This window comes from Pseudophryne corroboree, unplaced genomic scaffold (genome assembly GCF_028390025.1).
Source record: "Pseudophryne corroboree isolate aPseCor3 unplaced genomic scaffold, aPseCor3.hap2 scaffold_1020, whole genome shotgun sequence".
NCBI lineage: Eukaryota > Metazoa > Chordata > Amphibia > Anura > Myobatrachidae > Pseudophryne > Pseudophryne corroboree.
In genome coordinates, this window is record NW_026967647.1 from 177,638 (window position 1) to 201,399 (window position 23,762).

Here is a 23,762-nt window from a genome sequence, read left to right on the forward strand (position 1 = left end):
ATACTTATTTTGCATAGGAGATACCATGGTCATGAAGATTTTTCTCCCAGGGTGAGGTTCATTCATTGCATTTTGGGTATGCTGACCCCTGTGATTTCCCCAAATGTGGGAAACTCAACTGCATTATTTGTGGTAGTGGGGGACTGTGTTTGTGCTTTCCTCTGGTCAGCTCTAGTAAAAGTCAGATTTCTTTGTCTCACATTTTCCTCTAGCCTTGTTCTTCTTTCGAGAGTTCCCTTGTGCTGCCTTTGTTGGATCTCCTTCACTTTACAGGGGGGTACCCGAGCAGCGACCCTCCCCAGCTCTAGCCCAACTCCTACTTACCTGCCAGGTGAGATACTATGATCATTAAGGTGCTTCTCCCAGGGCAAGGCTCACCCATTGTACTCTGGGTGTGCTGCTCCTGCGATTTCCCCAAATGTGGGAAACTTGACTGCATAATTTGTGTTTCCCCTCGTCGGCTCTCGTATAATTCAGATCTCTTTGTCTCAGGTCTCTCTCCAGCCTAGTTTGCTGTCTGTTTCCACTTCTCTTTTCTTCAGCCGCTCCCTTCTATACCCTTGTGCACTATCCTGACTTCTCCTCCCGTCTGCTTACTTTGTGCCTTCCAATGCACAATGCAAACTACAGGTAGTGCTGCAGGGCCCACACCCTTTTACTTGCCTTACAGAGCAGCTCTGGAGCTGTTACAGTGCCCAGCTGCTGCAAGAAATCTGCTTGAATGCTTCAGGGGATGGGACATGGCCAACATGAGCCCCACACCAAAGGAGGGTGGAGCAGAAGGCTGACTAATACTGAAGCACCCCCAAACAACAAACCAAATGCAACAACTAGTGCAAGCATTCCTGGGGGAAGGCCTGCCGCAGATGGATTTGCATATGGTGATGTCATCCAAGCAGTGGGTCAAAGTTGGCTTCAACCCTCCTCTGCATATGAAAACAGAAAAGGGGCGTGCAGGGCATGGTGGCCTTTTGCGGCGCTTGACCGACCCCTAGTTTGCATTAAACACCTCCACCCTCCTTCGGTGTGGGGCTCATGTTGGCTATGCCCCAGCCCCTGAAGCATTCAAGCTGATTTCTTGCAGCAGCTGGGCACTGTAACAGCTCCAGAGCTGCTCTGTAAGGCAAGTAAAAGGGTGTGGGCCCTGCAGCACTACCTGTAGTTTGCATTGTGCATTGGAAGGCACAAAGTAAGCAGACGGGAGGAGAAGTCAGGATAGTGCACAAGGGTATAGAAGGGAGCGGCTGAAGAAAAGAGAAGTGGAAACAGACAGCAAACTAGGCTGGAGAGAGACAAAGAGATCTGAATTATACGAGAGCCGACCAGGGGAAACACAAATTATGCAGTCAAGTTTCCCACATTTGGGGAAATCGCAGGAGCAGCACACCCAGAGTGCAATGGGTGAGCCTTGCCCTGGGAGAAGCACCTTCATGATCATAGTATCTCACCTGGCAGGTAAGTAGGAGTTGGGCTAGAGCTGGGGAGGGTCGCTGCTCGGGTACCCCCCTGTCAAGTGAAGGAGATCCAACTGAGGCAGCACAAGGGAACTCTCGAAAGAAGAACAAGGCAAGAGGAAAATCTGAGACAAAGAAATCTGACTTTTACCAGAGCTGACCAGAGGAAAGCACAAACACAGTCCCCCACTACCACAAATAATGCAGTTGAGTTTCCCACATTTGGGGAAATCACAGGGGTCAGCATACCCAAAATGCAATGAATGAACCTCACCCTGGGAGAACAATCTTCATGACCATGGTATCTCCTATGCAAAATAAGTATGATTTGGAATAGGGCTGGGGAGGGCCGCTGCTCTGGCACATCTCTGTCAAGTAAAGGAGATTCAACTGAGGCAGCACAAGGGAACTCTCATCTGGGGACAACAACTGCAGGGAGAACACATATTTTCAGATGAACATGGGAGGGCAGAAGGCTGCCTAATACTGAAGCACCCCCAAACAACAAACCAAATGCAACAACTAGTGCAAGCATTCCTGGGGGAAGTTCTGCAGAAGACGGATTTGCATACGGTGATGTCATACAAGCAGTGGGTCAAAGTTGGCTTCAACCCTCATCTGCATATGAAAAGAGAAAAGGGGCGTGCAGGGCATGGCGGCCTTTTGCGGTGCTTGGATGACCCCTAGTTCGCATTAAACACCTCCACCCTCCTTTGGTGTGGGGCTCATGTTGGCCATGCCCCATCCCCTGAAGCATTCAAGCAGATTTCTTGCAGCAGCTGGGCACTGTAACAGCTCCAGAGCTGCTCTGTAAGGCAAGTAAAAGGGTGTGGGCCCTGCAGCACTACCTGTAGTTTGCATTGTGCATTGGAAGGCACAAAGTAAGCAGACGGGAGGAGAAGTCAGGATAGTGCACAAGGGTATAGAAGGGAGCGGCTGAAGAAAAGAGAAGTGGAAACAGACAGCAAACTAGGCTGGAGAGAGACCTGAGACAAAGAGATCTGAATTATACGAGAGCCGACCAGGGGAAACACAAATTATGCAGTCAAGTTTCCCACATTTGGGGAAATCGCAGGGGCAGCACACCCAGAGTGCAATGGGTGAGCCTTGCCCTGGGAGAAGCACCTTCATGATCATAGTATCTCACCTGGCAGGTAAGTAGGAGTTGGGCTAGAGCTGGGGAGGGTCTCTGCTCGGGCACCCCCCTGTCAAGTGAAGGAGATCCAACTGAGGCAGCACAAGGGAACTCTCAAAAGAAGAACAAGGCTCTGAAACAAAGAAATCTGACTTTTACCAGAGCTGACCAGAGGAAAACACAAACACAGTCCCCCACTACCACAAATAAAGCAGTCGAGTTTCCCACATTTGGGGAAATCACAGGGGTCAGCATACCCAGAATGCAATGAATGAACCTCACCCTGGGAGAATAATCTTCATGACCATGGTATCTCCTATGCAAAATAAGTATGATTTGGGATAGAGCTGGGGAGGGCCGCTGCTCAGGCACATATCTGTCAAGTTAAGGAGATTCAACTGAGGCAGCACAAGGGAACTCTCATCTAGGGACAACAACTGCAGGGAGAACACATATTTTCAGATGAACATGGGAGGGCAGACGGCTGCCTAATACTGAAGCACCCCCAAACAACAAACCAAATGCAACAACTAGTGCAAGCATTCCTGGGGGAAGGCCTGCCGCAGATGGATTTGCATATGGTGATGTCATCCAAGCAGTGGGTCAAAGTTGGCTTCAACCCTCGTCTGCATATGAAAACAGAAAAGGGGCGTGCAGGGCATGGTGGCCTTTTGCTGCGCTTGTCTGACCCCTAGTTTGCATTAAACACCTCCACCCTTCTTCGGTGTGGGGCTCATGTTGGCTATGCCCCAGCCCCTGAAGCATTCAAGCTGATTTCTTGCAGCAGCTTGGCACTGCAACAGCTCCAGAGCTGCTCTGTAAGGCAAGTAAAAGGGTGTGGGCCCTGCAGCACTACCTGTAGTTTGCATTGTGCATTGGAAGGCACAAAGTAAGCAGACGGGAGGAGAAGTCAGGATAGTGCACAAGGGTATAGAAGGGAGCGGCTGAAGAAAAGAGAAGTGGAAACAGACAGCAAACTAGGCTGGAGAGAGACCTGAGACAAAGAGATCTGAATTATACGAGAGCCGACCAGGGGAAACACAAATTATGCAGTCAAGTTTCCCACATTTGGGGAAATCGCAGGAGCAGCACACCCAGAGTACAATGGGTGAGCCTTGCCCTGGGAGAAGCACCTTCATGATCATAGTATCTCACCTGGCAGGTAAGTAGGAGTTGGGCTAGAGCTGGGGAGGGTCGCTGCTCGGGTACCCCCCTGTAAAGTGAAGGAGATCCAACTGAGGCAGCACAAGGGAACTCTCGAAAGAAGAACAAGGCTAAAGGAAAATCTGAGACAAAGAAATCTGACTTTTACCAGAGCTGACCAGAGGAAAGCACAAACACAGTCTCCCACTACCACAAATAATGCAGTCAAGTTTCCCACATTTGGGGAAATCACAGGGGTCAGCATACCCAAAATGCAATGAATGAACCTCACCCTGGGAGAAAAATCTTCATGACCATGGTATCTCCTATGCAAAATAAGTATGATTTGGAATAGGGCTGGGGAGGGCCGCTGCTCATGCACATCTCTGTCAAGTAAAGGAGATTCAACTGAGGCAGCACAAGGGAACTCTCATCTTGGGACAACAACTGCAGGGAGAACATATATTTTCAGATGAACATGGGAGGGCAGAAGGCTGCCTAATACTGAAGCACCCCCAAACAACAAACCAAATGCAACAACTAGTGCAAGCATTCCTGGGGGAAGGCCTGCCGCAGATGGATTTGCATATGGTGATGTCATCCAAGCAGTGGGTCAAAGTTGGCTTCAACCCTCGTCTGCATATGAAAAGAGAAAAGGGGCGTGCAGGGCATGGTGGCCTTTTGCGGCGCTTGGCTGACCCCTAGTTTGCATTAAACACCTCCACCCTCCTTTGGTGTGGGGCTCATGTTGGCTATGCCCCAGCCCCTGAAGCATTCAAGCTGATTTCTTGCAGCAGCTGGGCACTGTAACAGCTCCAGAGCTGCTCTGTAAGGCAAGTAAAAGGGTCTGGGCCCTGCAGCACTACCTGTAGATCGCATTGTGCGTTGGAAGGCACAAAGTAAGCAGACAGGAGGAGAAGTCAGGATAGTGCGCAAGGGCATAGAAGGGAGCGGCTCAAGAAAAGAGAAGTGGAAACAGACAGCAAACTAGGCTGGAGAGAGACCTGAGACAAAGAGATCTGAATTATACGAGAGCCGACCAGGGGAAACACAAATTATGCAGTCAAGTTTCCCACATTTGGGGAAATCGCAGGGGCAGCACACCCAGAGTGCAATGGGTGAGCCTTGCCCTGGGAGAAGCACCTTCATGATCATAGTATCTCACCTGGCAGGTAAGTAGGAGTTGGGCTAGAGCTGGGGAGGGTCGCTGTTCGGGCACCCCCCTGTCAAGTGAAAGAGATCCAACTGAGGCAGCACAAGGGAACTCTCGAAAGAAGAACAAGGCTAGAGGAAGATCTGAGACAAAGAAATCTGACTTTTTCCAGAGCTGACCAGAGGAAAGCACAAACACAGTCCCCCACTACCACAAATAATGCAGTCGAGTTTCCCACATTTGGGGAAATCACAGGGGTCAGCATACCCAGAATGCAATGAATGAACCTCACCTTGGGAGAACAATCTTCATGACCATGGTATCGCCTATGCAAAATAAGTATGATTTGGGATAGGGCTGGGGAGGGCCGCTGCTCAGGCACATCTCTGTCAAGTAAAGGAGATTCAACTGAGGCAGCACAAGGGAACTCTCATCTGGGGACAACAACTGCAGGGAGAACACATATTTTCAGATGAACATGTGAGGGCAGAAGGCTGCCTAATACTGAAGCACCCCCAAACAACAAACCAAATGCAACAACTAGTGCAAGCATTCCTGGGGGAAGGCCTGCAGCAGATGGATTTGCATATGGTGATGTCATCCAAGCAGTGGGTCAAAGTTGGCTTCAACCCTCGTCTGCATATGAAAAGAGAAAAGGGGCGTGCAGGGCATGGCGGCCTTTTGCAGCGCTTGGATGACCCCTAGTTCGCATTACACACCTCCACCCTCCTTCGGTGTGGGGCTCATGTTGGCTATGCCCCAGCCCCTGAAGCATTCAAGCTGATTTCTTGCAGCAGCTGGGCACTGTAACTGCTCCAGAGCTACTCTGTAAAGCAAGTAAAAGGGTGTGGGCCCTGCAGCACTACCTGTAGTTCGCATTGTGCGTTGGAAGGCACGAAGTAAGCAGACGGGAGAAGTCAGGATAGTGCGCAAGGGCATAGAAGGGAGCGGCTCAAGAAAAGAGAAGTGGAAACAGACAGCAAACTAGGCTGGAGAGAGACCTGAGACAAAGAGATCTGAATTATACGAGAGCCGACGAGGGGAAACACAAATTATGCAGTCACGTTTCCCACATTTGGGGAAATCGCAGGAGCAGCACACCCAGAGTGCAATGGTTGAGCCTTGCCCTGGGAGAAGCACCTTCATGATCATAGTATCTCACCTGGCAGGTAAGTAGGAGTTGGGCTAGAGCTGGGGAGGGTCGCTGCTCGGGTTCCCCCCTGTGAAGTAAAGGAGATCCAACTGAGGCAGCACCAGGGAACTCTCAAAAGAAGAACAAGGCTAGAGGAAGATCTGAGACAAAGAAATCTGACTTTTACCAGAGCTGACCAGAGGAAAGCACAAACACAGTCTCCCACTACCACAAATAATGCAGTCAAGTTTCCCACATTTGGGGAAATCACAGGGGTCAGCATACCCAAAATGCAATGAATGAACCTCACCCTGGGAGAAAAATCTTCATGACCATGGTATCTCCTATGCAAAATAAGTATGATTTGGAATAGGGCTGGGGAGGGCCGCTGCTCATGCACATCTCTGTCAAGTAAAGGAGATTCAACTGAGGCAGCACAAGGGAACTCTCATCTTGGGACAACAACTGCAGGGAGAACATATATTTTCAGATGAACATGGGAGGGCAGAGGACTGCCTAATACTGAAGCACCCCCAAACAACAAACCAAATGCAACAACTAGTGCAAGCATTCCTGGGGGAAGGCCTGCCGCAGATGGATTTGCATATGGTGATGTCATCCAAGCAGTGGGTCAAAGTTGGCTTCAACCCTCGTCTGCATATGAAAAGAGAAAAGGGGCGTGCAGGGCATGGTGGCCTTTTGCGGCGCTTGGCTGACCCCTAGTTTGCATTAAACACCTCCACCCTCCTTTGGTGTGGGGCTCATGTTGGCTATGCCCCAGCCCCTGAAGCATTCAAGCTGATTTCTTGCAGCAGCTGGGCACTGTAACAGCTCCAGAGCTGCTCTGTAAGGCAAGTAAAAGGGTGTGGGCCCTGCAGCACTACCTGTAGTTCGCATTGTGCGTTGGAAGGCACAAAGTAAGCAGACAGGAGGAGAAGTCAGGATAGTGCGCAAGGGCATAGAAGTAAGCGGCTCAAGAAAAGAGAAGTGGAAACAGACAGCAAACTAGGCTGGAGAGAGATCTGAGACAAAGAGATCTGAATTATACGAGAGCCGACCAGGGGAAACACAAATTATACAGTCAAGTTTCCCACATTTGGGGAAATCGCAGGAGCAGCACACCCAGAGTGCAATGGGTTAGCCTTGCCCTGGGAGAAGCACCTTCATGATCATAGTATCTCACCTGGCAGGTAAGTAGGAGTTGGGCTAGAGCTGGGGAGGGTCGCTGCTAGGGTACCCCCCTGTAAAGTGAAGGAGATCCAATTAAGGCAGCACAAGGGAACTCTCGAAAGAAGAACAAGGCTAGAGGAAAATCTGAGACAAAGAAATCTGACTTTTACCAGAGCTGACCAGAGGAAAGCACAAACACAGTCCCCCACTACCACAAATAATGCAGTCGAGTTTCCCACATTTGGGGAAATCACAGGGGTCAGCATACCCAGAATGCAATGAATGAACCTAACCCTGGGAGAACAATCTTCATGACCATGGTATCTCCTATGCAAAATAAGTATGATTTGGGATAGGGCTGGTGAGGGCCGCTGCTCAGGCACATCTCTGTCAAGTAAAGGAGATTCAACTGAGGCAGCACAAGGGAACTCTCATCTGGGGACAACAACTGCAGGGAGACCACATCTTTTCAGATGAACATGGGAGGGCGGAAGGCTGCCTAATACTGAAGCACCATCAAATATCAAACCATGGCCCTCATTCCGAGTTGATCGCTCGCAAGGCGATTTTAGCAGAGTTACACACGCTAAGCCGCCGCCTACTGGGAGTGAATCTTAGCTTCTTAAAATTGCGACCGATGTATTCGCAATATTGCGATTACAAACTACTTAGCAGTTTCAGAGTAGCTTCAGACTTACTCTGCATCTGCGATCAGTTCAGTGCTTGTCGTTCCTGGTTTGACGTCACAAACACTCCCAGAGTTCGCCCAGACACTCCCCCGTTTCTCCGGCCACTCCTGCGTTTTTTCCGGAAACTGTAGCGTTTTTTCCCACACGCCCATAAAACGGCCTGTTTCCGCCCAGTAACACCCATTTCCTGTCAATCACATTACGATCGCCGGAGCGAAGAAAAAGCCGTGAGTAAAAATACTTTCTTCATTGTAAAATTACTTGGCGCAGTCGCAGTGCGAATATTGCGCATGCGTACTAAGCAGAATTTCACTGCGATGCGATGAAATTTACAGAGCGAACGACTCGGAATGAGGGCCCATATGCAACAACTAGTACAAGCACTCCTGGGGGAAGGTCTGCAGCAGACGGATTTGCATACGGTGATGTAAATCCAAGCAGTGGGCCAAAGTTGACTGGAACCCTCATCTGCATATGAAAAGAGAAAAGGGGCATGCAGGGCATGGCGGCCTTTTGCAGTGCTTGGATGACCCCTAGTTCGCATTAAACACCCCCACCCTCCTTTGGTGTGGGGCTCATGTTGGCCATGCCCCATCCCCTGATGCATTCAAGCTGATTTCTTGCAGCAGCTGGGCACTGTAACAGCTCCAGAGCTGTTCTGTAAGGCAAGTAAAAGTGTGTGGGCCCTGCAGCACCACCTGTTGTTCGCATTGTGCGTTGGAAGGCACAAATTAAGCAGACGGGAGGAGAAGTCAGGATAGTGCGCAAGGGCATTCTTTTCTCTTAGTCCGGGGGCAAGGCTTCCACTTCTCTTTTCTTCAGCCGCTCCCTTCTATACCCTTGTGCACTATCCTGACTTCTCCTCCCGTCTGCTTACTTTGTGCCTTCCAATGCACAATGCAAACTACAGGTAGTGCTGCAGGGCCCACACCCTTTTACTTGCCTTACAGAGCAGCTCTGGAGCTGTTACAGTGCCCAGCTGCTGCAAGAAATCAGCTTGAATGCTCCAGGGGATGGGGCATGGCCAACATGAGCCCCACACCAAAGGAGGGTGGAGGTGTTTAATGCGAACTAGGGGTCATCCAAGCACCGCAAAAGGCCGCCATGCCCTGCACGCCCCTTTTCTCTTTTCATATGCAGATGAGGGTTGAAGCCAACTTTGACCCACTGCTTGGATGACATCACCGTATGCAAATCCGTCTTCTGCAGAACTTCCCCCAGGAATGCTTGCACTAGTTGTTGCATTTGGTTTGTTGTTTGGGGGTGCTTCAGTATTAGGCAGCCTTCTGCCCTCCCATGTTCATCTGAAAATATGTGTTCTCCCTGCAGTTGTTGTCCCCAGATGAGAGTTCCCTTGTGCTGCCTCAGTTAAATCTCCTTTACTTGACAGAGATGTGCATGAGCAGCGGCCCTCCCCAGCCCTATTCCAAATCATACTTATTTTGCATAGGAGATACCATGGTCATGAAGATTTTTCTCCCAGGGTGAGGTTCATTCATTGCATTTTGGGTATGCTGACCCCTGTGATTTCCCCAAATGTGGGAAACTCAACTGCATTATTTGTGGTAGTGGGGGACTGTGTTTGTGCTTTCCTCTGGTCAGCTCTGGTAAAAGTCAGATTTCTTTGTCTCAGATTTTCCTCTAGCCTTGTTCTTCTTTCGAGAGTTCCCTTGTGCTGCCTTAATTGGATCTCCTTCACTTTACAGGGGGGTACCCTAGCAGCGACCCTCCCCAGCTCTAGCCCAACTCCTACTTACCTGCCAGGTGAGATACTATGATCATGAAGGTGCTTCTCCCAGGGCAAGGCAAACCCATTGCACTCTGGGTGTGCTGCTCCTGCGATTTCCCCAAATGTGGGAAACTTGACTGTATAATTTGTGTTTCCCCTGGTCGGCTCTCGTATAATTCAGATCTCTTTGTCTCAGATCTCTCTCCAGCCTAGTTTGCTGTCTGTTTCCACTTCTCTTTTCTTGAGCCGCTTACTTCTATGCCCTTGCGCACTATCCTGACTTCTCCTCCTGTCTGCTTACTTTGTGCCTTCCAACGCACAATGCGAACTACAGGTAGTGCTGCAGGGCCCACACCCTTTTACTTGCCTTACAGAGCAGCTCTGGAGCTGTTACAGTGCCCAGCTGCTGCAAGAAATCAGCTTGAATGCTTCAGGGGCTGGGGCATAGCCAACATGAGCCCCACACCAAAGGAGGGTGGAGGTGTTTAATGCAAACTAGGGGTCAGCCAAGCGCCGCAAAAGGCCACCATGCCCTGCACGCCCCTTTTCTCTTTTCATATGCAGACGAGGGTTGAAGCCAACTTTGACCCACTGCTTGGATGACATCACCATATGCAAATCCATCTGCGGCAGGCCTTCCCCCAGGAATGCTTGCACTAGTTGTTGCATTTGGTTTGTTGTTTGGGGGTGCTTCAGTATTAGGCAGTCCTCTGCCCTCCCATGTTCATCTGAAAATATATGTTCTCCCTGCAGTTGTTGTCCCAAGATGAGAGTTCCCTTGTGCTGCCTCAGTTGAATCTCCTTTACTTGACAGAGATGTGCATGAGCAGCGGCCCTCCCCAGCCCTATTCCAAATCATACTTATTTTGCATAGGAGATACCATGGTCATGAAGATTTTTCTCCCAGGGTGAGGTTCATTCATTGCATTTTGGGTATGCTGACCCCTGTGATTTCCCCAAATGTGGGAAACTTGACTGCATTATTTGTGGTAGTGGGAGACTGTGTTTGTGCTTTCCTCTGGTCAGCTCTGGTAAAAGTCAGATTTCTTTGTCTCAGATCTTCCTCTAGCCTTGTTCTTCTTTCGAGAGTTCCCTGGTGCTGCCTCAGTTGGATCTCCTTCACTTCACAGGGGGGAACCCGAGCAGCGACCCTCCCCAGCTCTAGCCCAACTCCTACTTACCTGCCAGGTGAGATACTATGATCATGAAGGTGCTTCTCCCAGGGCAAGGCTCAACCATTGCACTCTGGGTGTGCTGCTCCTGCGATTTCCCCAAATGTGGGAAACGTGACTGCATAATTTGTGTTTCCCCTAGTCGGCTCTCGTATAATTCAGATCTCTTTGTCTCAGGTCTCTCTCCAGCCTAGTTTGCTGTCTGTTTCCACTTCTCTTTTCTTGAGCCGCTCCCTTCTATGCCCTTGCGCACTATCCTGACTTCTCCCGTCTGCTTACTTCGTGCCTTCCAACGCACAATGCGAACTACAGGTAGTGCTGCAGGGCCCACACCCTTTTACTTGCCTTACAGAGTAGCTCTGGAGCAGTTACAGTGCCCAGCTGCTGCAAGAAATCAGCTTGAATGCTTCAGGGGCTGGGGCATAGCCAACATGAGCCCCACACCGAAGGAGGGTGGAGGTGTGTAATGCGAACTAGGGGTCATCCAAGCGCTGCAAAAGGCCGCCATGCCCTGCACGCCCCTTTTCTCTTTTCATATGCAGACGAGGGTTGAAGCCAACTTTGACCCACTGCTTGGATGACATCACCATATGCAAATCCATCTGCTGCAGGCCTTCCCCCAGGAATGCTTGCACTAGTTGTTGCATTTGGTTTGTTGTTTGGGGGTGCTTCAGTATTAGGCAGCCTTCTGCCCTCACATGTTCATCTGAAAATATGTGTTCTCCCTGCAGTTGTTGTCCCCAGATGAGAGTTCCCTTGTGCTGCCTCAGTTGAATCTCCTTTACTTGACAGAGATGTGCCTGAGCAGCGGCCCTCCCCAGCCCTATCCCAAATCATACTTATTTTGCATAGGCGATACCATGGTCATGAAGATTGTTCTCCCAAGGTGAGGTTCATTCATTGCATTCTGGGTATGCTGACCCCTGTGATTTCCCCAAATGTGGGAAACTCGACTGCATTATTTGTGGTAGTGGGGGACTGTGTTTGTGCTTTCCTCTGGTCAGCTCTGGAAAAAGTCAGATTTCTTTGTCTCAGATCTTCCTCTAGCCTTGTTCTTCTTTCGAGAGTTCCCTTGTGCTGCCTCAGTTGGATCTCTTTCACTTGACAGGGGGGTGCCCGAACAGCGACCCTCCCCAGCTCTAGCCCAACTCCTACTTACCTGCCAGGTGAGATACTATGATCATGAAGGTGCTTCTCCCAGGGCAAGGCTCACCCATTGCACTCTGGGTGTGCTGCCCCTGCGATTTCCCCAAATGTGGGAAACTTGACTGCATAATTTGTGTTTCCCCTGGTCGGCTCTCGTATAATTCAGATCTCTTTGTCTCAGGTCTCTCTCCAGCCTAGTTTGCTGTCTGTTTCCACTTCTCTTTTCTTGAGCCGCTCCCTTCTATGCCCTTGCGCACTATCCTGACTTCTCCTCCTGTCTGCTTACTTTGTGCCTTCCAACGCACAATGCGATCTACAGGTAGTGCTGCAGGGCCCAGACCCTTTTACTTGCCTTACAGAGCAGCTCTGGAGCTGTTACAGTGCCCAGCTGCTGCAAGAAATCAGCTTGAATGCTTCAGGGGCTGGGGCATAGCCAACATGAGCCCCACACCAAAGGAGGGTGGAGGTGTTTAATGCAAACTAGGGGTCAGCCAAGCGCCGCAAAAGGCCACCATGCCCTGCACGCCCCTTTTCTCTTTTCATATGCAGACGAGGGTTGAAGCCAACTTTGACCCACTGCTTGGATGACATCACCATATGCAAATCCATCTGCGGCAGGCCTTCCCCCAGGAATGCTTGCACTAGTTGTTGCATTTGGTTTGTTGTTTGGGGGTGCTTCAGTATTAGGCAGCCTTCTGCCCTCCCATGTTCATCTGAAAATATATGTTCTCCCTGCAGTTGTTGTCCCAAGATGAGAGTTCCCTTGTGCTGCCTCAGTTGAATCTCCTTTACTTGACAGAGATGTGCATGAGCAGCGGCCCTCCCCAGCCCTATTCCAAATCATACTTATTTTGCATAGGAGATACCATGGTCATGAAGATTTTTCTCCCAGGGTGAGGTTCATTCATTGCATTTTGGGTATGCTGACCCCTGTGATTTCCCCAAATGTGGGAAACTTGACTGCATTATTTGTGGTAGTGGGAGACTGTGTTTGTGCTTTCCTCTGGTCAGCTCTGGTAAAAGTCAGATTTCTTTGTCTCAGATTTTCCTTTAGCCTTGTTCTTCTTTCGAGAGTTCCCTTGTGCTGCCTCAGTTGGATCTCCTTCACTTTACAGGGGGGTACCCGAGCAGCGACCCTCCCCAGCTCTAGCCCAACTCCTACTTACCTGCCAGGTGAGATACTATGATCATGAAGGTGCTTCTCCCAGGGCAAGGCTCACCCATTGTACTCTGGGTGTGCTGCTCCTGCGATTTCCCCAAATGTGGGAAACTTGACTGCATAATTTGTGTTTCCCCTGGTCGGCTCTCGTATAATTCAGATCTCTTTGTCTCAGGTCTCTCTCCAGCCTAGTTTGCTGTCTGTTTCCACTTCTCTTTTCTTCAGCCGCTCCCTTCTATACCCTTGTGCACTATCCTGACTTCTCCTCCCGTCTGCTTACTTTGTGCCTTCCAATGCACAATGCAAACTACAGGTAGTGCTGCAGGGCCCACACCCTTTTACTTGCCTTACAGAGCAGCTCTGGAGCTGTTGCAGTGCCAAGCTGCTGCAAGAAATCAGCTTGAATGCTTCAGGGGCTGGGGCATAGCCAACATGAGCCCCACACCGAAGAAGGGTGGAGGTGTTTAATGCAAACTAGGGGTCAGACAAGCGCAGCAAAAGGCCACCATGCCCTGCACGCCCCTTTTCTGTTTTCATATGCAGACGAGGGTTGAAGCCAACTTTGACCCACTGCTTGGATGACATCACCATATGCAAATCCATCTGCGGCAGGCCTTCCCCCAGGAATGCTTGCACTAGTTGTTGCATTTGGTTTGTTGTTTGGGGGTGCTTCAGTATTAGGCAGCCGTCTGCCCTCCCATGTTCATCTGAAAATATGTGTTCTCCCTGCAGTTGTTGTCCCTAGATGAGAGTTCCCTTGTGCTGCCTCAGTTGAATCTCCTTAACTTGACAGAGATGTGCCTGAGCAGTGGCCCTCCCCAGCTCTATCCCAAATCATACTTATTTTGCATAGGAGATACCATGGTCATGAAGATTATTCTCCCAGGGTGAGGTTCATTCATTGCATTCTGGGTATGCTGACCCCTGTGATTTCCCCAAATGTGGGAAACTCGACTGCTTTATTTGTGGTAGTGGGGGACTGTGTTTGTGTTTTCCTCTGGTCAGCTCTGGTAAAAGTCAGATTTCTTTGTTTCAGAGCCTTGTTCTTCTTTTGAGAGTTCCCTTGTGCTGCCTCAGTTGGATCTCCTTCACTTGACAGGGGGGTGCCCGAGCAGAGACCCTCCCCAGCTCTAGCCCAACTCCTACTTACCTGCCAGGTGAGATACTATGATCATGAAGGTGCTTCTCCCAGGGCAAGGCTCACCCATTGCACTCTGGGTGTGCTGCCCCTGCGATTTCCCCAAATGTGGGAAACTTGACTGCATAATTTGTGTTTCCCCTGGTCGGCTCTCGTATAATTCAGATCTCTTTGTCTCAGGTCTCTCTCCAGCCTAGTTTGCTGTCTGTTTCCACTTCTCTTTTCTTCAGCCGCTCCCTTCTATACCCTTGTGCACTATCCTGACTTCTCCTCCCGTCTGCTTACTTTGTGCCTTCCAATGCACAATGCAAACTACAGGTAGTGCTGCAGGGCCCACACCCTTTTACTTGCCTTACAGAGCAGCTCTGGAGCTGTTACAGTGCCCAGCTGCTGCAAGAAATCTGCTTGAATGCTTCAGGGGATGGGGCATGGCCAACATGAGCCCCACACCAAAGGAGGGTGGAGGTGTTTAATGCGAACTAGGGGTCATCCAAGCACCGCAAAAGGCCGCCATGCCCTGCACGCCCCTTTTCTCTTTTCATATGCAGATGAGGGTTGAAGCCAACTTTGACCCACTGCTTGTATGACATCACCGTATGCAAATCCGTCTTCTGCAGAACTTCCCCCAGGAATGCTTGCACTAGTTGTTGCATTTGGTTTGTTGTTTGGGGGTGCTTCAGTATTAGGCAGCCTTCTGCCCTCCCATGTTCATCTGAAAATATGTGTTCTCCCTGCAGTTGTTGTCCCCAGATGAGAGTTCCCTTGTGCTGCCTCAGTTGAATCTCCTTTACTTGACAGAGATGTGCCAGAGCAGCGGCCCTCCCCAGCCCTATTCCAAATCATACTTATTTTGCATAGGAGATACCATGGTCATGAAGATTGTTCTCCCAGGGTGAGGTTCATTCATTGCATTTTGGGTATGCTGACCCCTGTGATTTCCCCAAATGTGGGAAACTCAACTGCATTATTTGTGGTAGTGGGGGACTGTGTTTGTGCTTTCCTCTGGTCAGCTCTGGTAAAAGTCAGATTTCTTTGTCTCAGATTTTCCTCTTGCCTTGTTCTTCTTTCGAGAGTTCCCTTGTGCTGCCTCAGTTGGATCTCCTTCACTTGACAGGGGGGTACCCGAGCAGCGACCCTCCCCAGCTCTAGCCCAACTCCTACTTACCTGCCAGGTGAGATACTATGATCATGAAGGTGCTTCTCCCAGGGCAAGGCTCACCCATTGCACTCTGGGTGTGCTGCTCCTGCGATTTCCCCAAATGTGGGAAACTTGACTGCATAATTTGTGTTTCCCCTGGTCGGCTCTCGTATAATTCAGATCTCTTTGTCTCTCTCCAGCCTAGTTTGCTGTCTGTTTCCACTTCTCTTTTCTTCAGCCGCTCCCTTCTATACCCTTGTGCACTATCCTGACTTCTCCTCCCGTCTGCTTACTTTGTGCCTTCCAATGCACAATGCAAACTACAGGTAGTGCTGCAGGGCCCACACCCTTTTACTTGCCTTACAGAGCAGCTCTGGAGCTGTTACAGTGCCCAGCTGCTGCAAGAAATCAGCTTGAATGCTTCAGGGGCTGGGGCATAGCCAACATGAGCCCCACACCGAAGGAGGGTGGAGGTGTTTAATGCAAACTAGGGGTCGGTCAAGCGCCGCAAAAGGCCACCATGCCCTGCACGCCCCTTTTCTGTTTTCATATGCAGACGAGGGTTGAAGCCAACTTTGACCCACTGCTTGGATGACATCACCATATGCAAATCCATCTGCGGCAGGCCTTCCCCCAGGAATGCTTGCACTAGTTGTTGCATTTGGTTTGTTGTTTGGGGGTGCTTCAGTATTAGTCAGCCTTCTGCTCCACCCTCCTTTGGTGTGGGGCTCATGTTGGCCATGTCCCATCCCCTGAAGCATTCAAGCAGATTTCTTGCAGCAGCTGGGCACTGTAACAGCTCCAGAGCTGCTCTGTAAGGCAAGTAAAAGGGTGTGGGCCCTGCAGCACTACCTGTAGTTTGCATTGTGCATTGGAAGGCACAAAGTAAGCAGACGGGAGGAGAAGTCAGGATAGTGCACAAGGGTATAGAAGGGAGCGGCTGAAGAAAAGAGAAGTGGAAACAGACAGCAAACTAGGCTGGAGAGAGACCTGAGACAAAGAGATCTGAATTATACGAGAGCCGACGAGGGGAAACACAAATTATGCAGTCAAGTTTCCCACATTTGGGGAAATCGCAGGAGCAGCACACCCAGAGTACAATGGGTGAGCCTTGCCCTGGGAGAAGCACCTTCATGATCATAGTATCTCACCTGGCAGGTAAGTAGGAGTTGGGCTAGAGCTGGGGAGGGTCGCTGCTCGGGTACCCCCCTGTAAAGTGAAGGAGATCCAACAAAGGCAGCACAAGGGAACTCTCGAAAGAAGAACAAGGCTAGAGGAAAATGTGAGACAAAGAAATCTGACTTTTACTAGAGCTGACCAGAGGAAAGCACAAACACAGTCCCCCACTACCACAAATAATGCAGTTGAGTTTCCCACATTTGGGGAAATCACAGGGGTCAGCATACCCAAAATGCAATGAATGAACCTCACCCTGGGAGAAAAATCTTCATGACCATGGTATCTCCTATGCAAAATAAGTATGATTTGGAATAGGGCTGGGGAGGGCCGCTGCTCATGCACATCTCTGTCAAGTAAAGGAGATTCAACTGAGGCAGCACAAGGGAACTCTCATCTGGGGACAACAACTGCAGGGAGAACATATATTTTCAGATGAACATGGGAGGGCAGAAAGCTGCCTAATACTGAAGCACCCCCAAACAACAAACCAAATGCAACAACTAGTGCAAGCATTCCTGGGGGAAGGCCTGCCGCAGATGGATTTGCATATGGTGATGTCATCCAAGCAGTGGGTCAAAGTTGGCTTCAACCCTCGTCTGCATATGAAAAGAGAAAAGGGGCGTGCAGGGCATGGTGGCCTTTTGCGGCACTTGGCTGACCCCTAGTTTGCATTAAACACCTCCACCCTCCTTTGGTGTGGGGCTCATGTTGGCTATGCCCCAGCCCCTGAAGCATTCAAGCTGATTTCTTGCAGCAGCTGGGCACTGTAACAGCTCCAGAGCTGCTCTGTAAGGCAAGTAAAAGGGTGTGGGCCCTGCAGCACTACCTGTAGTTCGCATTGTGCGTTGGAAGGCACAAAGTAAGCAGACAGGAGGAGAAGTCAGGATAGTGCGCAAGGGCATAGAAGGGAGCGGCTCAAGAAAAGAGAAGTGGAAACAGACAGCAAACTAGGCTGGAGAGAGACCTGAGACAAAGAGATCTGAATTATACGAGAGCCGACCAGGGGAAACACAAATTATGCAGTCAAGTTTCCCACATTTGGGGAAATCGCAGGAGCAGCACACCTAGAGTGCAATGGGTGAGCCTTGCCCTGGGAGAAGCACCTTCATGATCATAGTATCTCACCTGGCAGGTAAGTAGGAGTTGGGCTAGAGCTGGGGAGGATCGCTGCTCGGGTACCCCCCTGTAAACTGAAGGAGATCCAACTGAGGCAGCACAAGGGAACTCTCGAAAGAAGAACAAGGCTAGAGGAAAATCTGAGACAAAGAAATCTGACTTTTACCAGAGCTGACCAGAGGAAAGCACAAACACAGTCCCCCACTACCACAAATAATGCAGTCAAGTTTCCCACATTTGGGGAAATCACAGGGGTCAGCATACCCAAAATGCAATGAATGAACCTCACCCTGGGAGAACAATCTTCATGACCATGGTATCTCCTATGCAAAATAAGTATGATTTGGAATAGGGCTGGGGAGGGCCGCTGCTCATGCACATCTCTGTCAAGTAAAGGAGATTCAACTGAGGCAGCACAAGGGAACTCTCATCTGGGGACAACAACTGCAGGGAGAACACATATTTTCAGATGAACATGGGAGGGCAGAATGCTGCCTAATACTGAAGCACCCCCAAACAACAAACCAAATGCAACAACTAGTGCAAGCATTCCTGGGGGAAGTTCTGCAGAAGACGGATTTGCATACGGTGATGTCATCCAAGCAGTGGGTCAAAGTTGGCTTCAACCCTCATCTGCATATGAAAAGAGAAAAGGAGCGTGCAGGGCATGGCGGCCTTTTGCAGTGCTTGGATGACCCCTAGTTCGCATTAAACACCTCCACCCTCCTTTGGTGTGGGGCTCATGTTGGCCATGCCCCATCCCCTGAAGCATTCAAGCTGATTTCTTGCAGCAGCTGGGCACTGTAACATCTCCAGAGCTGCTCTGTAAGGCAAGTAAAAGGGTGTGGGCCTTGCAGCACTACCTGTAGTTTGCATTGTGCATTGGAAGGCACAAAGTAAGCAGACGGGAGGAGAAGTCAGGATAGTGCACAAGGGTATAGAAGGGAGCGGCTGAAGAAAAGAGAAGTGGAAACAGACAGCAAACTAGGTTGGAGAGAGACCTGAGACAAAGAGATCTGAATTACACGAGAGCCGACCAGGGGAAACACAAATTATGCAGTCAAGTTTCCCACATTTGGGGAAATCGCAGGGGCAGCACACCCAGAGTGCAATGGGTGAGCCTTGCCCTGGGAGAAGCACCTTCATGATCATAGTATCTCACCTGGCAGGTAAGTAGGAGTTGGGCTAGAGCTGGGGAGGGTCTCTGCTTGGGCACCCCCCTGTCAAGTGAAGGAGATCCAACTGAGGCAGCACAAGGGAACTCTCGAAAGAAGAACAAGGCTAGAGGAAGATCTGAACAAAGAAATCTGACTTTTACCAGAGCTGACCAGAGGAAAACACAAACACAGTCCCCCACTACCACAAATAAAGCAGTCGAGTTTCCCACATTTGGGGAAATCACAGGGGTCAGCATACCCATAATGCAATGAATGAACCTCACCCTGGGAGAATAATCTTCATGACCATGGTATCTCCTATGCAAAATAAGTATGATTTGGGATAGGGCTGGTGAGGGCAGCTGCTCAGGCACATCTCTGTCAAGTAAAGGAGATTCAACTGAGGCAGCACAAGTGAACTCTCATCTGGGGACAACAACTGCAGGGAGACCACATCTTTTCAGATGAACATGGGAGGGCGGAAGGCTGCCTAATACTGAAGCACCATCAAATATCAAACCATATGCAACAACTAGTACAAGCACTCCTGGGGGAAGGTCTGCAGCAGACGGATTTGCATACGGTGATGTTATCCAAGCAGTGGGCCAAAGTTGACTGGAACCCTCATCTGCATATGAAAAGAGAAAAGGGGCATGCAGGGCATGGCGGCCTTTTGCAGTGCTTGGATGACCCCTAGTTCGCATTAAACACCTCCCCCCTCCTTTGGTGTGGGGCTCATGTTGGCCATGCCCCATCCCCTGAAGCATTCAAACTGATTTCTTGCAGCAGCTGGGCACTGTAACAGCTCCAGAGCTGCTCTGTAAGGCAAGTAAAAGGGTGTGGGCTCTGCAGCACTACCTGTAGTTTGCATTGTGCATTGGAAGGCACAAAGTAAGCAGACGGGAGGAGAAGTCAGGATAGTGCACAAGGGTATAGAAGGGAGCGGCTGAAGAAAAGAGAAGTGGAAACAGACAGCAAACTAGGCTGGAGAGAGACCTGAGACAAATAGATCTGAATTATACGAGAGCCGACCAGGGGAAACACAAATTATGCAGTCAAGTTTCCCACATTTGGGGAAATCGCAGGGGCAGCACACCCAGAGTGCAATGGGTGAGCCTTGCCCTGGGAGAAGCACCTTCATGATCATAGTATCTCACCTGGCAGGTAAGTAGGAGTTGGGCTAGAGCTGGGGAGGGTCGCTGCTCGGGTACCCCCCTGTCAAGTGAAGGAGATCCAACTGAGGCAGCACAATGGAACTCTCGAAAGAAGAACAAGGCTAGAGGAAAATCTGAGACAAAGAAATCTGACTTTTACCAGAGCTGACCAGAGGAAAGCACAAACACAGTCCCCCACTACCACAAATAATGCAGTCAAGTTTCCCACATTTGGGGAAATCACAGGGGTCAGCATACCCAAAATGCAATGAATGAACCTCACCCTGGGAGAACAATCTTCATGACCATGGTATCTCCTATGCAAAATAAGTATGATTTGGAATAGGGCTGGGGAGGGCCGCTGCTCATGCACATCTCTGTCAAGTAAAGGAGATTCAACTGAGGCAGCACAAGGGAACTCTCATCTGGGGACAACAACTGCAGGGAGAACACATATTTTCAGAAGAACATGGGAGGGCAGAAGGCTGCCTAATACTGAAGCACCCCCAAACAACAAACCAAATGCAACAACTAGTGCAAGCATTCCTGGGGGAAGTTCTGCAGAAGACGGATTTGCATACGGTGATGTCATCCAAGCAGTGGGTCAAAGTTGGCTTCAACCCTCATCTGCATTTGAAAAGAGAAAAGGGGCGTGCAGGGCATGGCGGCCTTTTGCGGTGCTTGGATGACCCCTAGTTCGCATTAAACACCTCCACCCTCCTTTGGTGTGGGGCTCATGTTGGCCATGCCCCATCCCCTGAAGCATTCAAGCTGATTTCTTGCAGCAGCTGGGCACTGTAACAGCTCCAGAGCTGCTCTGTAAGGCAAGTAAAAGGGTGTGGGCCCTGCAGCACTACCTGTAGTTTGCATTGTGCATTGGAAGGCACAAAGTAAGCAGACGGGAGAAGTCAGGATAGTGCACAAGGGTATAGAAGGGAGCGGTTGAAGAAAAGAGAAGTGGAAACAGACAGCAAACTAGGCTGGAGAGAGACCTGAGACAAAGAGATCTGAATTATACGAGAGCCGACCAGGGGAAACACAAATTATGCAGTCAAGTTTCCCACATTTGGGGAAATCGCAGGGGCAGCACACCCAGAGTGCAATGGGTGAGCCTTGCCCTGGGAGAAGCACCTTCATGATCATAGTATCTCACCTGGCAGGTAAGTAGGAGTTGGGCTAGAGCTGGGGAGGGTCGCTGTTCGGGCACCCCCCTGTCAAGTGAAAGAGATCCAACTGAGGCAGCACAAGGGAACTCTCGAAAGAAGAACAAGGCTAGAGGAAGATCTGAGACAAAGAAATCTGACTTTTACCAGAGCTGACCAGAGGAAAGCACAAACACAGTCCCCCACTACCACAAATAATGCAGTCGAGTTTCCCACATTTGGGAAAATCACAGGGGTCAGCATACCCAGAATGCAATGAATGAACCTCACCCTGGGAGAACAATCTTCATGACCATGGTATCTCCTATGCAAAATAAGTATGATTTGGGATAGGGCTGGTGAGGGCAGCTGCTCAGGCACATCTCTGTCAAGTAAAGGAGATTCAACTGAGGCAGCACAAGTGAACTCTCATCTGGGGACAACAACTGCAGGGAGACCACATCTTTTCAGATGAACATGGGAGGGCGGAAGGCTGCCTAATACTGAAGCACCATCAAATATCAAACCATATGCAACAACTAGTACAAGCACTCCTGGGGGAAGGTCTGCAGCAGACGGATTTGCATACGGTGATGTTATCCAAGCAGTGGGCCAAAGTTGACTGGAACCCTCATCTGCATATGAAAAGAGAAAAGGGGCATGCAGGGCATGGCGGCCTTTTGCAGTGCTTGGATGACCCCTAGTTCGCATTAAACACCTCCCCCCTCCTTTGGTGTGGGGCTCATGTTGGCCATGCCCCATCCCCTGAAGCATTCAAGCTGATTTCTTGCAGCAGCTGGGCACTGTAACAGCTCCAGAGCTGCTCTGTAAGGCAAGTAAAAGGGTGTGGGCCCTGCAGCACTACCTGTAGTTTGCATTGTGCATTGGAAGGCACAAAGTAAGCAGACGGGAGGAGAAGTCAGGATAGTGCACAAGGGTATAGAAGGGAGCGGCTGAAGAAAAGAGAAGTGGAAACAGACAGCAAACTAGGCTGGAGAGAGACCTGAGACAAATAGATCTGAATTATACGAGAGCCGACCAGGGGAAACACAAATTATGCAGTCAAGTTTCCCACATTTGGGGAAATCGCAGGGGCAGCACACCCAGAGTGCAATGGGTGAGCCTTGCCCTGGGAGAAGCACCTTCATGATCATAGTATCTCACCTGGCAGGTAAGTAGGAGTTGGGCTAGAGCTGGGGAGGGTCGCTGCTCGGGTACCCCCCTGTCAAGTGAAGGAGATCCAACTGAGGCAGCACAATGGAACTCTCGAAAGAAGAACAAGGCTAGAGGAAAATCTGAGACAAAGAAATCTGACTTTTACCAGAGCTGACCAGAGGAAAGCACAAACACAGTCCCCCACTACCACAAATAATGCAGTCAAGTTTCCCACATTTGGGGAAATCACAGGGGTCAGCATACCCAAAATGCAATGAATGAACCTCACCCTGGGAGAACAATCTTCATGACCATGGTATCTCCTATGCAAAATAAGTATGATTTGGAATAGGGCTGGGGAGGGCCGCTGCTCATGCACATCTCTGTCAAGTAAAGGAGATTCAACTGAGGCAGCACAAGGGAACTCTCATCTGGGGACAACAACTGCAGGGAGAACACATATTTTCAGATGAACATGGGAGGGCAGAAGGCTGCCTAATACTGAAGCACCCCCAAACAACAAACCAAATGCAACAACTAGTGCAAGCATTCCTGGGGGAAGTTCTGCAGAAGACGGATTTGCATACGGTGATGTCATCCAAGCAGTGGGTCAAAGTTGGCTTCAACCCTCATCTGCATATGAAAAGAGAAAAGGGGCGTGCAGGGCATGGCGGCCTTTTGTGGTGCTTGGATGACCCCTAGTTCGCATTAAACACCTCCACCCTCCTTTGGTGTGGGGCTCATGTTGGCCATGCCCCATCCCCTGAAGCATTCAAGCTGATTTCTTGCAGCAGCTGGGCACTGTAACAGCTCCAGAGCTGCTCTGTAAGGCAAGTAAAAGGGTGTGGGCCCTGCAGCACTACCTGTAGTTTGCATTGTGCATTGGAAGGCACAAAGTAAGCAGACGGGAGGAGAAGTCAGGATAGTGCACAAGGGTATAGAAGGGAGCGGTTGAAGAAAAGAGAAGTGGAAACAGACAGCAAACTAGGCTGGAGAGAGACCTGAGACAAAGAGATCTGAATTATACGAGAGCCGACCAGGGGAAACACAAATTATGCAGTCAAGTTTCCCACATTTGGGGAAATCGCAGGGGCAGCACACCCAGAGTGCAATGGGTGAGCCTTGCCCTGGGAGAAGCACCTTCATGATCATAGTATCTCACCTGGCAGGTAAGTAGGAGTTGGGCTAGAGCTGGGGAGGGTCGCTGTTCGGGCACCCCCCTGTCAAGTGAAAGAGATCCAACTGAGGCAGCACAAGGGAACTCTCGAAAGAAGAACAAGGCTAGAGGAAGATCTGAGACAAAGAAATCTGACTTTTACCAGAGCTGACCAGAGGAAAGCACAAACACAGTCCCCCACTACCACAAATAATGCAGTCGAGTTTCCCACATTTGGGAAAATCACAGGGGTCAGCATACCCAGAATGCAATGAATGAACCTCACCCTGGGAGAACAATCTTCATGACCATGGTATCTCCTATGCAAAATAAGTATGATTTGGG

At 50.1% G+C, this 23,762-nt stretch overlaps 36 non-coding genes and 4 pseudogenes across 36 annotated transcripts; 14 read left to right on the forward strand and 26 right to left on the reverse strand.

The window, feature by feature from the left end:
- LOC134987769 (U1 spliceosomal RNA) lies at positions 1-164 on the forward strand. Its single transcript, XR_010193338.1, has one exon. It is a non-coding gene; the product is annotated as a U1 spliceosomal RNA (small nuclear RNA).
- Positions 165-316: 152 nt separating this feature from the next.
- LOC134987734 (U1 spliceosomal RNA) lies at positions 317-452 on the forward strand (annotated as a pseudogene).
- Positions 453-1,300: 848 nt separating this feature from the next.
- Positions 1,301-1,463, reverse strand: LOC134987699 (U1 spliceosomal RNA). Its single transcript, XR_010193286.1, has one exon. It is a non-coding gene; the product is annotated as a U1 spliceosomal RNA (small nuclear RNA).
- A 152-nt stretch (positions 1,464-1,615) lies between these two features.
- LOC134987767 (U1 spliceosomal RNA) lies at positions 1,616-1,779 on the reverse strand. Its single transcript, XR_010193336.1, has one exon. It is a non-coding gene; the product is annotated as a U1 spliceosomal RNA (small nuclear RNA).
- Positions 1,780-2,453: 674 nt separating this feature from the next.
- Positions 2,454-2,616, reverse strand: LOC134987686 (U1 spliceosomal RNA). Its single transcript, XR_010193273.1, has one exon. It is a non-coding gene; the product is annotated as a U1 spliceosomal RNA (small nuclear RNA).
- A 142-nt stretch (positions 2,617-2,758) lies between these two features.
- Positions 2,759-2,922, reverse strand: LOC134987798 (U1 spliceosomal RNA). Its single transcript, XR_010193366.1, has one exon. It is a non-coding gene; the product is annotated as a U1 spliceosomal RNA (small nuclear RNA).
- Positions 2,923-3,596: 674 nt separating this feature from the next.
- Positions 3,597-3,759, reverse strand: LOC134987711 (U1 spliceosomal RNA). Its single transcript, XR_010193298.1, has one exon. It is a non-coding gene; the product is annotated as a U1 spliceosomal RNA (small nuclear RNA).
- Positions 3,760-3,911: 152 nt separating this feature from the next.
- Positions 3,912-4,075, reverse strand: LOC134987669 (U1 spliceosomal RNA). The gene has a single exon (XR_010193256.1). It is a non-coding gene; the product is annotated as a U1 spliceosomal RNA (small nuclear RNA).
- A 674-nt stretch (positions 4,076-4,749) lies between these two features.
- Positions 4,750-4,912, reverse strand: LOC134987687 (U1 spliceosomal RNA). Its single transcript, XR_010193274.1, has one exon. It is a non-coding gene; the product is annotated as a U1 spliceosomal RNA (small nuclear RNA).
- A 152-nt stretch (positions 4,913-5,064) lies between these two features.
- LOC134987806 (U1 spliceosomal RNA) lies at positions 5,065-5,228 on the reverse strand. Its single transcript, XR_010193374.1, has one exon. It is a non-coding gene; the product is annotated as a U1 spliceosomal RNA (small nuclear RNA).
- A 698-nt stretch (positions 5,229-5,926) lies between these two features.
- On the reverse strand, positions 5,927-6,062 carry LOC134987743 (U1 spliceosomal RNA; annotated as a pseudogene).
- A 152-nt stretch (positions 6,063-6,214) lies between these two features.
- LOC134987670 (U1 spliceosomal RNA) lies at positions 6,215-6,378 on the reverse strand. The gene has a single exon (XR_010193257.1). It is a non-coding gene; the product is annotated as a U1 spliceosomal RNA (small nuclear RNA).
- Positions 6,379-7,052: 674 nt separating this feature from the next.
- On the reverse strand, positions 7,053-7,215 carry LOC134987723 (U1 spliceosomal RNA). Its single transcript, XR_010193308.1, has one exon. It is a non-coding gene; the product is annotated as a U1 spliceosomal RNA (small nuclear RNA).
- Positions 7,216-7,367: 152 nt separating this feature from the next.
- On the reverse strand, positions 7,368-7,531 carry LOC134987788 (U1 spliceosomal RNA). The gene has a single exon (XR_010193357.1). It is a non-coding gene; the product is annotated as a U1 spliceosomal RNA (small nuclear RNA).
- A 1,778-nt stretch (positions 7,532-9,309) lies between these two features.
- Positions 9,310-9,473, forward strand: LOC134987770 (U1 spliceosomal RNA). The gene has a single exon (XR_010193339.1). It is a non-coding gene; the product is annotated as a U1 spliceosomal RNA (small nuclear RNA).
- Positions 9,474-9,625: 152 nt separating this feature from the next.
- Positions 9,626-9,788, forward strand: LOC134987732 (U1 spliceosomal RNA). Its single transcript, XR_010193312.1, has one exon. It is a non-coding gene; the product is annotated as a U1 spliceosomal RNA (small nuclear RNA).
- Positions 9,789-10,462: 674 nt separating this feature from the next.
- On the forward strand, positions 10,463-10,626 carry LOC134987671 (U1 spliceosomal RNA). The gene has a single exon (XR_010193258.1). It is a non-coding gene; the product is annotated as a U1 spliceosomal RNA (small nuclear RNA).
- Positions 10,627-10,778: 152 nt separating this feature from the next.
- LOC134987744 (U1 spliceosomal RNA) lies at positions 10,779-10,913 on the forward strand (annotated as a pseudogene).
- A 699-nt stretch (positions 10,914-11,612) lies between these two features.
- LOC134987807 (U1 spliceosomal RNA) lies at positions 11,613-11,776 on the forward strand. The gene has a single exon (XR_010193375.1). It is a non-coding gene; the product is annotated as a U1 spliceosomal RNA (small nuclear RNA).
- A 152-nt stretch (positions 11,777-11,928) lies between these two features.
- Positions 11,929-12,091, forward strand: LOC134987688 (U1 spliceosomal RNA). The gene has a single exon (XR_010193275.1). It is a non-coding gene; the product is annotated as a U1 spliceosomal RNA (small nuclear RNA).
- A 674-nt stretch (positions 12,092-12,765) lies between these two features.
- LOC134987672 (U1 spliceosomal RNA) lies at positions 12,766-12,929 on the forward strand. Its single transcript, XR_010193259.1, has one exon. It is a non-coding gene; the product is annotated as a U1 spliceosomal RNA (small nuclear RNA).
- A 152-nt stretch (positions 12,930-13,081) lies between these two features.
- On the forward strand, positions 13,082-13,244 carry LOC134987712 (U1 spliceosomal RNA). The gene has a single exon (XR_010193299.1). It is a non-coding gene; the product is annotated as a U1 spliceosomal RNA (small nuclear RNA).
- Positions 13,245-13,918: 674 nt separating this feature from the next.
- On the forward strand, positions 13,919-14,082 carry LOC134987799 (U1 spliceosomal RNA). Its single transcript, XR_010193368.1, has one exon. It is a non-coding gene; the product is annotated as a U1 spliceosomal RNA (small nuclear RNA).
- A 142-nt stretch (positions 14,083-14,224) lies between these two features.
- LOC134987689 (U1 spliceosomal RNA) lies at positions 14,225-14,387 on the forward strand. Its single transcript, XR_010193276.1, has one exon. It is a non-coding gene; the product is annotated as a U1 spliceosomal RNA (small nuclear RNA).
- A 674-nt stretch (positions 14,388-15,061) lies between these two features.
- On the forward strand, positions 15,062-15,225 carry LOC134987779 (U1 spliceosomal RNA). The gene has a single exon (XR_010193348.1). It is a non-coding gene; the product is annotated as a U1 spliceosomal RNA (small nuclear RNA).
- A 152-nt stretch (positions 15,226-15,377) lies between these two features.
- Positions 15,378-15,540, forward strand: LOC134987700 (U1 spliceosomal RNA). The gene has a single exon (XR_010193287.1). It is a non-coding gene; the product is annotated as a U1 spliceosomal RNA (small nuclear RNA).
- Positions 15,541-16,388: 848 nt separating this feature from the next.
- LOC134987721 (U1 spliceosomal RNA) lies at positions 16,389-16,524 on the reverse strand (annotated as a pseudogene).
- A 152-nt stretch (positions 16,525-16,676) lies between these two features.
- Positions 16,677-16,840, reverse strand: LOC134987771 (U1 spliceosomal RNA). The gene has a single exon (XR_010193340.1). It is a non-coding gene; the product is annotated as a U1 spliceosomal RNA (small nuclear RNA).
- A 674-nt stretch (positions 16,841-17,514) lies between these two features.
- Positions 17,515-17,677, reverse strand: LOC134987737 (U1 spliceosomal RNA). The gene has a single exon (XR_010193316.1). It is a non-coding gene; the product is annotated as a U1 spliceosomal RNA (small nuclear RNA).
- A 152-nt stretch (positions 17,678-17,829) lies between these two features.
- Positions 17,830-17,993, reverse strand: LOC134987782 (U1 spliceosomal RNA). The gene has a single exon (XR_010193351.1). It is a non-coding gene; the product is annotated as a U1 spliceosomal RNA (small nuclear RNA).
- A 674-nt stretch (positions 17,994-18,667) lies between these two features.
- Positions 18,668-18,830, reverse strand: LOC134987679 (U1 spliceosomal RNA). Its single transcript, XR_010193266.1, has one exon. It is a non-coding gene; the product is annotated as a U1 spliceosomal RNA (small nuclear RNA).
- A 151-nt stretch (positions 18,831-18,981) lies between these two features.
- Positions 18,982-19,145, reverse strand: LOC134987801 (U1 spliceosomal RNA). Its single transcript, XR_010193370.1, has one exon. It is a non-coding gene; the product is annotated as a U1 spliceosomal RNA (small nuclear RNA).
- A 674-nt stretch (positions 19,146-19,819) lies between these two features.
- On the reverse strand, positions 19,820-19,982 carry LOC134987697 (U1 spliceosomal RNA). Its single transcript, XR_010193284.1, has one exon. It is a non-coding gene; the product is annotated as a U1 spliceosomal RNA (small nuclear RNA).
- Positions 19,983-20,134: 152 nt separating this feature from the next.
- Positions 20,135-20,298, reverse strand: LOC134987784 (U1 spliceosomal RNA). Its single transcript, XR_010193352.1, has one exon. It is a non-coding gene; the product is annotated as a U1 spliceosomal RNA (small nuclear RNA).
- Positions 20,299-20,969: 671 nt separating this feature from the next.
- LOC134987691 (U1 spliceosomal RNA) lies at positions 20,970-21,132 on the reverse strand. The gene has a single exon (XR_010193278.1). It is a non-coding gene; the product is annotated as a U1 spliceosomal RNA (small nuclear RNA).
- A 152-nt stretch (positions 21,133-21,284) lies between these two features.
- Positions 21,285-21,448, reverse strand: LOC134987750 (U1 spliceosomal RNA). Its single transcript, XR_010193324.1, has one exon. It is a non-coding gene; the product is annotated as a U1 spliceosomal RNA (small nuclear RNA).
- Positions 21,449-22,122: 674 nt separating this feature from the next.
- On the reverse strand, positions 22,123-22,285 carry LOC134987698 (U1 spliceosomal RNA). Its single transcript, XR_010193285.1, has one exon. It is a non-coding gene; the product is annotated as a U1 spliceosomal RNA (small nuclear RNA).
- Positions 22,286-22,437: 152 nt separating this feature from the next.
- LOC134987785 (U1 spliceosomal RNA) lies at positions 22,438-22,601 on the reverse strand. The gene has a single exon (XR_010193353.1). It is a non-coding gene; the product is annotated as a U1 spliceosomal RNA (small nuclear RNA).
- A 674-nt stretch (positions 22,602-23,275) lies between these two features.
- On the reverse strand, positions 23,276-23,438 carry LOC134987693 (U1 spliceosomal RNA). Its single transcript, XR_010193279.1, has one exon. It is a non-coding gene; the product is annotated as a U1 spliceosomal RNA (small nuclear RNA).
- A 152-nt stretch (positions 23,439-23,590) lies between these two features.
- LOC134987761 (U1 spliceosomal RNA) lies at positions 23,591-23,754 on the reverse strand. Its single transcript, XR_010193330.1, has one exon. It is a non-coding gene; the product is annotated as a U1 spliceosomal RNA (small nuclear RNA).
- Between the last annotated feature and the right edge of the window lie 8 nt (positions 23,755-23,762).